General features: G+C 40.9%; 1 long non-coding RNA gene across 1 annotated transcript; it reads left to right on the top strand.

The window, feature by feature from the left end:
* Positions 1–444: 444 nt before the first annotated feature.
* On the top strand, positions 445–2,945 carry LOC134215395 (uncharacterized). The gene is made up of 4 exons (XR_009980138.1): positions 445–2,056; positions 2,124–2,200; positions 2,258–2,330; positions 2,413–2,945. It is a non-coding gene; the product is annotated as an uncharacterized LOC134215395 (long non-coding RNA).
* The last annotated feature ends 5,769 nt before the right edge of the window (positions 2,946–8,714 follow it).

Here is an 8,714-nt window from a genome sequence, read left to right as displayed (position 1 = left end):
GAATCTCGAGACTCCCGAAAACTAGAAAAAAAAATTGCACTATGAAAGTCGACGCGATCACAATAAAAATTTCGTCGCGATCCTTAAACCTAGAATAATAAATTTGCATCAGAAACATGTCGACGAGATCATCGGAAAATCTCATCGAGAATATCCAAACCTAGAATAACAAATTTACCACACGAAAGATTCAGTTTTGACGCAAAAAGCCGAAATGTCGCGAATTCCGTTTAGATCTGCACACGATCGACGTGCAAGCCGTCGGAAATTCAAAACTGTCCGGTTTTCCATAGCCGATTCAAGTCGAAAATAATTCTTAAAAGTCGCGAAAAACATGAAGAACAATCCGCGTTCTTCCGTCTCCGAACCCCACGGGACGACAACGACGAACCGCAATAATTTTTATTTCGAACCGATCAACACACGTCGCGAAATCACTATTCCAAATACTTACCGAAATACTTACCCATGATCCGATCATCAATAAAAAATCGTTCACTTCCTGAAAACCACAATCGCGAATCCGCTCAAAGCCGGAGAATAAACGCGCGCCAAAGAGAATTGAAAAAACGGAATGAAATCGCGGAAGACTCGAAATTGTCGATTAAATCTACCTAGTCCTAACTACGGTAGTTGCCGGAATTCTTCTCTCCGTTAAAATCATTCCCAAACCCCCCAAAATGTCATTTATTCTGGTAATTCGAAGTACTACCATTAAAGTACGGATTAAAATATTGTTTTTGCTCGGGTCTTCCACAGCACCCGAGGTAACGGTCCGCGGAGACCATAAACCCGTCGAAGATGCTCGACGAATCCCGGCGAAGAAGTCCGGTGCGAGCTCCATAAATTCTTCCGTCCGTGGGACCAGTTCGTAACGACGAACTGGCGATTTACTTTATCCCACACAGAACGGATGGATGGACGATGAAAGTCCAGTCCAGAGGGCCCAGTCCCTAAAATCAAAATCATCGATGTAAATTTCTTCAAATCAGTCGCAGTAGATTGATTCACTACTTACCATTCATACACATTCATAGGTCCGGACCGCTGAATGAATGCACCCCGAGATGCACTTGTGTACATTCTGCACCTAGAAATGCATTAACACTTAGAAAAAATTCAATGTTTACAAAATCATTACTCACCTGGGCAAACCAAATTATTGCCTCCAGAAGTGAAACCTCTCCATTCCGTTCGATTCTGAAAACAGACAAGAGTAAACGTTGACCGGTAAATAATAAACGAATCACGGTAAATTTTATGTAGGTACCTACCTTTTCGAGAGCTTTCTATTCGCGGACACAATATTTTTGATCACTAACCCGAAACGCGCGAATAATCGTAGAAAAACACTAGAGAAAGTTGAAATCGCGAATCAACAATCTCGAGCCGAAATGTAAACATAAACATTGCACCACATGTGTGTTGGTGATGACAGTTTTCAACACAGCAAATAGTGTTGGTTGAGTACCTTTCTTCTCACGCGAGTGAGAAGGTTAATAGCGTATTCTTTCAAATGGGCATAATTTTTATTCGATTCACCAAATCAATAATTGATGTTGGTTGAAATTGATGAATGCCGTAAATAATTAAATTACTTCAAAACGAAATTCATTCATTTTGAAGGAGGGACGATGGGGTAATGTAACCGTTCGGTTCCAATATGGACTTGTTGGCTCCACCACAAGTGAATTTCCGTCACCAATCCCTCCCATTACGACCTTTCCAAAGATTACACCTCGGAACTGTCACACTCACTGGTCGAAGATTTATCTCACGAGTGAGTGCGTGTTCCACTTTCACGTCATACCAAGTGTGACCAGATGCGATAGACGTTCGAGCAGTTTGAGTTCGGGCAAAATACGCACAGCCCTGTTCCATTTGAGCTTGCCTATAGAGGGTGCTCAATGCAACAGGATGGGCAAACTAAAAACATAGAACATAATTTATGTAAAAAGGGACTATAAAAGAGGCGGAAGGCGTAGAATCTTTCTCTTTTGTAAAACCAGTGATCCTTGAAAGAAGTAGTAGTGCGCGCGTGTGTAAATAATAGAAGGTTAATTGTATAAATAATTGTTGGTGAAGTTTCTTTTAATTCTGTGTTGTTTCTTTTCTTATAATAGGATCTGTTAGTCGTTAAAAATAGTTGTTGTAATGGTAAAGTAGTACGGTTTTGTGTAAATTAAAAGCTATTAGTACGGTTAGTAGTGTCAACATGTAAAACTTAGCCTAAATTAATGTACTACTTAAATTATAGTTTAAATCCTGTAAAACAACACAAGAACAAAAAAACGACAGTAACAAACAAATTAAAAGTCACCGAGAAAAAGGTAAATATCATGTGCTGTGAACAGATCAGAAAGTTTAGAGGTTAGGAAGTGACGTCGCAGGGTGCTAATCCGTTGTGTCCAGGTCCATGCCAAAGGGACCTTTTTCTTTTGTACCTTTTTTCCAAGGTCTCGAGAGTGCAGTGCCACAGTGGTGATTTCCGGGAAGATTTGGCGAGTGCCCGTTGGCTGAGATAAAGCAGCGTCATCGCTGGCCGAAGTGTGGCCGCCATCTTCCAACACCTATACGGAAAAGCCACGTCATCAACCTCGCAGGGCAACACTCGTTCCGTCCCTGGAATGATTTCCGGACTGAAGCGGCTCCGCAAAGAGCATCAAGCCGGCCAGATCAACGCTGATCGGTCACATCACCAGAAAACACCGAATCCAACAAGCATGCAAGTACCCCCGAATGTGACGTCACAAAATAAATTGTAAAATGTATGAGCCAGGTGTAGCCATCTTTAAGAAAGAGTAACCCTTGATTTTAAGGTCTTTCACCATTTTCTCTTGTGTCGTTTTCCCGGGTCCACAAAGGGACCACCAAGCCTCGTCTTTCTTGGATCACTGTGAATAGATCCCCCCCCCCTTCGAGTAATAGCTTTGCCCATCCTACCGCATTAGCGCTTTTTATGACGGCTCTGTTTTTATACTCCTGCGAAGAACAGAATCATCCTCAGCTTGAGTATTGGGGTGATTGAAGTAGCGTTAACGACCCGGTAGAATACCCTCCCGTGAGCTAGCGAGTTTCAAGTGAATGGTCTTCCACCCACGGACCTGACAGGGATCACCCGCCCTCGGACGCTGCACACCATAATTGATCTTGAAGCGAATTGCTAGGTGATCACTATGGGTGTAGCCCTCGTCTACCCTCCAGTCCAGGTCCGAGACCAGACTAGGGCTGACAAACGTTACATCTATCCATGACTCGACCCCATTCCTACGGAATGTGCTACTGGCTCCGTCATTGACAAGCACTGCGTCGAGTTTTGGATGGCCATCTGTAGCACCTACTCTGCACGAAAGAACATCCGAAAGCAGCTGGAGACACCAAAATGGTGAAACTTGCAACCAGATAGACCATGTTCTGGTGGATGGGCGCCATTTCTCGGATGTTATCGATGTGCGGACATTCAGAGGTCCGAACATTGACTCTGATCACTACCTCGTTGTCAGTAAAATTCGATCACGGTTGTCAACTGTATCGAACGAAAGATCACAGCGAACGATGCGTTACAATATCCAGCGATTGTCTGTGTAAGGAGTATCGACTGAGTACCGCCAGAAGCTCGATGAACGGATAAGTGCAAACAACGTAAGCGACAACATCCATGAAGCGGTGAGCACAACATTACGAGAAGTGGTAGGCACTGCACAGAGGCGACCCAGGACGGGTTGGTTCGATGTGGAGTGTCAGAGAGTGACAGACGAGAAGAACGTTGCCAGAAGTTGGATGTTGGTGTCGGGTACCCGATCGAATAGAGAAGTACGAAGAACAAGTTATTAGTGAGGCGCAGGAAATAATGGAGCAGAACGATATGCGGAGGTTTTATGAGTCTGTCAATGGCGTACGGAGAAAGACAGTGCCATCTCCCGTCATGTGCAACGACCAACAAGGGAATTTGCTGACAGATAAAAACGAAATGGCTTCCAGGTGGAAGGAAGTGACGGTGCATCGATGAACAGAATAATTATTAGCGACGATGGACAAGCTGTGGAGTCACCTACACTAGATGAGGTTAAAAAAGCTGTTAAAGAGCTGAAAAACAATAAGGCTGCGGGAAGGACCAGCTCCCGGCTGAACTTCTCAAACATGGCAGAGAGCAGCTTTATGAAGTTCTGCACCATATTATGTCGAAAATATGGGAAGACGAGGAATTGCCTGCTAGCTGGTTGGACGGACTCATTTGCCCTCTCTTCAAGAAAGGGCACAGATTGGAGTGCGCCAATTACCGAGGAATAACCCACCTTAATTCGGCGTACAAAATTATGTCCCGTATTCCGTTCAACATATTGAGACAGCTTGAAGAGTCCTTCGTCGGCGAATACCAAGCAGGTTTTCGTGAGGGCCGATCAACGACGGATCAAATGTTTACCCTGCGACAAATGCTTGATAAATTCTGGGAGTACAACTTCCAGATATATCATCTGTTTATTGATTTCAAGGCGGTGTACGATTCAGTGAAAGGGAATGAATTATGGTAAATTATACTAGAACATGGTTTTCCGGCGAAACTGATACGGCTGATTCGTATAACGTTGGACATGTCGAAATCAAGTGTAAGGGTCGCGGATGAAATATCGACGTCATTTGTTACCTTGATGGATTAAAGCAGGGTAATGCACTTTCGAATCTACTGTTCAATATAGCGCTCGAAGGAGCGATTAGGAGAGCTGGATTGATCACCGAACCGTGGAAGAGGCTTTTGTGCCTTTTAGGAGGGAGACAGCGAGGATTGGACTCACGATCAATACCAGCAAAACGAAGTATATGGTCGCTGGCAATCAACGTGGGTTCATTAGGGGTGGTGGTAGCGAAATGTTGCTGGATGGTGAAAAATTTAAAGTGGTAGAAGAGTTTGTGTATCTTGGAACATTAGTGACATGCGATAATGATGCAACCCGCCAGATGAAAAGGCGTATTGCAGCTGCAAAAAGGGCGTATTACGCACATCGTGACCAGCTTAAGTCCCGTAGTCTGCAAACGAAAACAAAACTCGCGTTGTATACTACTCTGATTCTTCCGGTGGCTTCATACGGGCATGGAACATGTACGTAAAAGGAGGCTTATCGGAGAGCTTTCGCAGTGTTTGAGCGTAAGGTGCTGCGGACAACACTCGGCGATAAACAGGAGAACGGTATCTGACGGCGTTGCATGAATCACGAATTGTACCAGGTGTATAAAGGGCTGGATAGTATTAAGCTTATTCAACACAGCAGACTACTGTGGGCTGGTCACGTTGTTCGTATGCCGGAAGAACGTCAAATGAATATAATATTTAGTAGAGAACACGGAAGAGGCCGCAGGCTTCGTGGAAGGGCGCGTACACGATGGCTTTTTGCAGTTGAAGAGGACCTGAGGGCGCTAAATGTTCAGGGCGACTGGAAGTGGAGAAGGATACTCCATTCGGCGTAGGTCTATCGAAGACCTGTAGCCCATCATTATCAAGTAAGTAAAACGTTATTAGAAAAGGTTCACTGAATTTCCATGTGCATTGAAGTTGCTCCGACACACATTTCATAGAGAGATACGAGACAGCAGAAAAAAATTGCTGCGATCAATGCATTCTGTCTACTCATATCTTTATTCGATCGTGCTCGAAAAATGAGTGAGTTTTTAAAACGCAGTTTAAGTTTGAAATAATAGTTTGTGCAACTAATTGAATGGAACAGTACCATCGAATGCAACTTGTTGCAATAAATCTGTTAAGGACAAATGCCGTTAAAATAAGTAAAATTTTGTAGCGTATTTTGCATACAAAAAGTTGTATTTTCCTCATAACTTCAGAGCCCATAATTCGATCAGGCTCGTTTTCGACAGTAAACAATGAAAAATGATTCCCCATCCATTATAACTTGTTGAAAGTGAATTAGTTAAGAATAAGTGCCCCACAAACGAATGAAAAAAAATTGAAAAAATATTTTACGGCCGTATATTTTGAGCCTTTTGTTCGATCTGACCTGAAGTTTGAATAGCCGTTAAAGGCAACTTGATACGAGTAAATCGGATAAGTGCCGGAAAAATAAATAAGTTTTCTGGCCAAAACTTCCAATCGTATAGTCCGATGTGATCAACTTTTAATAGGAAACAATGAGGTAGAATTCCCCACCGAATGCAATATGCTACGAACAAATCGGTTGAGGATACGTGCCCAAAAAGTGATCTAGACTTTTTTGTCCACCTTTGGTTGATAAAATGTATTTTAGCCATAACTTCTTATTCCATAGTCCGATCTTTTCAACAGAGATGCATCTGAACACGAGAACGCGTGTTCGTGTTTCTGAATACTGTGTTAAATGTGTTGAACTTTACTAAAAAGCATAATGGTAGAAGAAGGAATCAACCCAAGGGAATTCAAGAGAAGATTAGAAGGGATTTCTTTAGTAGGCGAATGAAGTGATTCAAGCTAGGTTTCAGAGTGGACTAACTACATTCATTTTAGCTTTTGGATAGAAGCCCATTGGCGGTAATGAACACGCTATGTATGCGTGAGTTTGTACAATGATTACAGTGGTTCAAATTCACAGGTTCATCACACACTGCACACTGTTCAAGATCATTGACCTAACTTAGCAACTTGTATACTAGGAAAACAAATTCAAGCGACGGCATGCTACTCATTTTTCGTCTAGTAATGGAACACATGGGCATCTAACGGATAGAAAACAAGCATGCTCGTATGTTTTTGCATATATCCAAATCTAAGGAACCTTAGTTACCATAATCGTTTTGCTTGCGTACCAACCCAGTGCACACTGAACTGTGTTCAGAGTTCAAAACTTAGAACACCAAGGCACGCTCTTGGCTCATGTTCTGTTCAGGATGCATCTCTGCTTTTCAATCGGAGACAGGATTCTGCGTCAAATGCAACTTGTTGCGAGCGATTCGGTTGAAGGTGATAAAGAATGGGCGAGACTTTTTTAACGCGTTTTCGACGTAAAAAAATGTATTTTGGCCATAACTTCTGATCCCATTGTTCGATCCGGTTGATTTTCAATAGAAAACAATGGTACAGGATTCTGCGTCGAATGCAACTTGTTGCGAGCAAATCGGTTGGGGGTAAGTGCCTAAAAAATGAACGATACTTTTTTCGCGCGCACACACACACAGACATCACCTCAATTCGTCGAGCTGAGTCGATCGGTATATAACACTATGAGTCTCAGGTTTTCCTATAAAAAAAGTTTAGTTTTGGAACGAACATATAGCCCTTATTTGTATGTATACGAAAAAGGCAAAACAGAATAATTTTCTTAACCGAATATTTATTCGAAAACTTCATAAGTATCAGTTCAATCAAAGATAATTGACTATGTACTGGGTATTAAACTCCCCAACTTGGACATTAATCAGTACTGAGGGTCGTATGTTCGAGTCATTTCCCATTGATGGGAAAGTGGTTACCTCTAATACATTTTTCAAATCAAACTATTCTACATAATGTACATATTTACATCTGAGTTCCAATGATGCAACTAACAGATAAGCAATACCATACCCATTTACATGTATAAATTATTGTTTATGATAACATTTGCGTTTGACACGAATTCACTGTAATAGTGTAAAGTGTCTTAAATAAAATTAAAAAAAAATACATCTGAGTTTTTAGAACATTGTAAATTCGTAAGTATGACTATACGTGATTTATGAATGACCCCTTTTAAAAATTATGACTCTATTATTGGTTTCTTTTTACATTTCCTATGCTTCGTAAACTCGTTGTATTCCTGCATTCTTGTAGTTTTCGGATATATTAACACCAAAATTTAAAAAGAATCTAACGGTCAAAACAAAAACATTCTCGTTCTTCTTAAAAAACAAATATTAGGTATTACATATTGACACGCCGTTTTTAAATACTGGTCTAGATATATTATTTTATTGTGACCATAGACATGCATTCAGAAATTCTCATATCTTCATGGGCCTAATAACATAAATACTTTTGAGGTTTTGAGAGAATATTACTTATTATCCAATTCAGATGCCATCACAGAATCTCATTTTTTCGAGGGAATAGTTCTATTTTAGTGAAATATCACTATTCATAACTTTAACAATACCAAAATCTGTCTGTGAGACACCTTGGGATTTAATGAGTTAAGAAAAATGTCAACGGAACAATATACAGAATAATTTATCGTTGAAAAGTAGAATTTCCCGTTGAAGTCAGACGTGCTCTTCTAAGAAAATTTAGAAAATTTAACGTTCAGAAGAATTTCTCGAGAATATTAAGAAGAATTTTCCGTTGAAATTCAGATGATTTATGTATGTTAATTGCAAGTGACTCAGCTCGACAAACTGAGCACATGTCTGTCTGTCCGTGTGTATGTATGTGTGTATGTGTGTGTATGTGTGTGCACAAAAGCTATAAAAACATTAGACAACTTTTCGTATAGTAATCTTTAACCGATTTTCTCGCAACAAGTTTTATTCGACAGGGGACAAAGCCTTGTTGGTCACTATTGAATTTGATAACGATCGGTCATTGCATCTAAAAGATATGAAGAAAATGGTACATCGGACCATATAAACCCCATATAAGGTTGGTGTCTTAACTAAATGCGAGAAAGGCACTACCAACGTTAGGTGGATTAATCTGGGTTTTTTTCTCAATTTTACAGTGAAATTGTTTACAATTTGCTCTGGAAATTCTTTTTTTA

The sequence above is a fragment of the Armigeres subalbatus genome, chromosome 2 (genome assembly GCF_024139115.2).
Source record: "Armigeres subalbatus isolate Guangzhou_Male chromosome 2, GZ_Asu_2, whole genome shotgun sequence".
NCBI classification, from domain to species: Eukaryota; Metazoa; Arthropoda; class Insecta; order Diptera; family Culicidae; genus Armigeres; species Armigeres subalbatus.
Note: the sequence above shows the minus strand (reverse complement) of the source record. Positions and strands in the feature narration are given on the sequence as shown.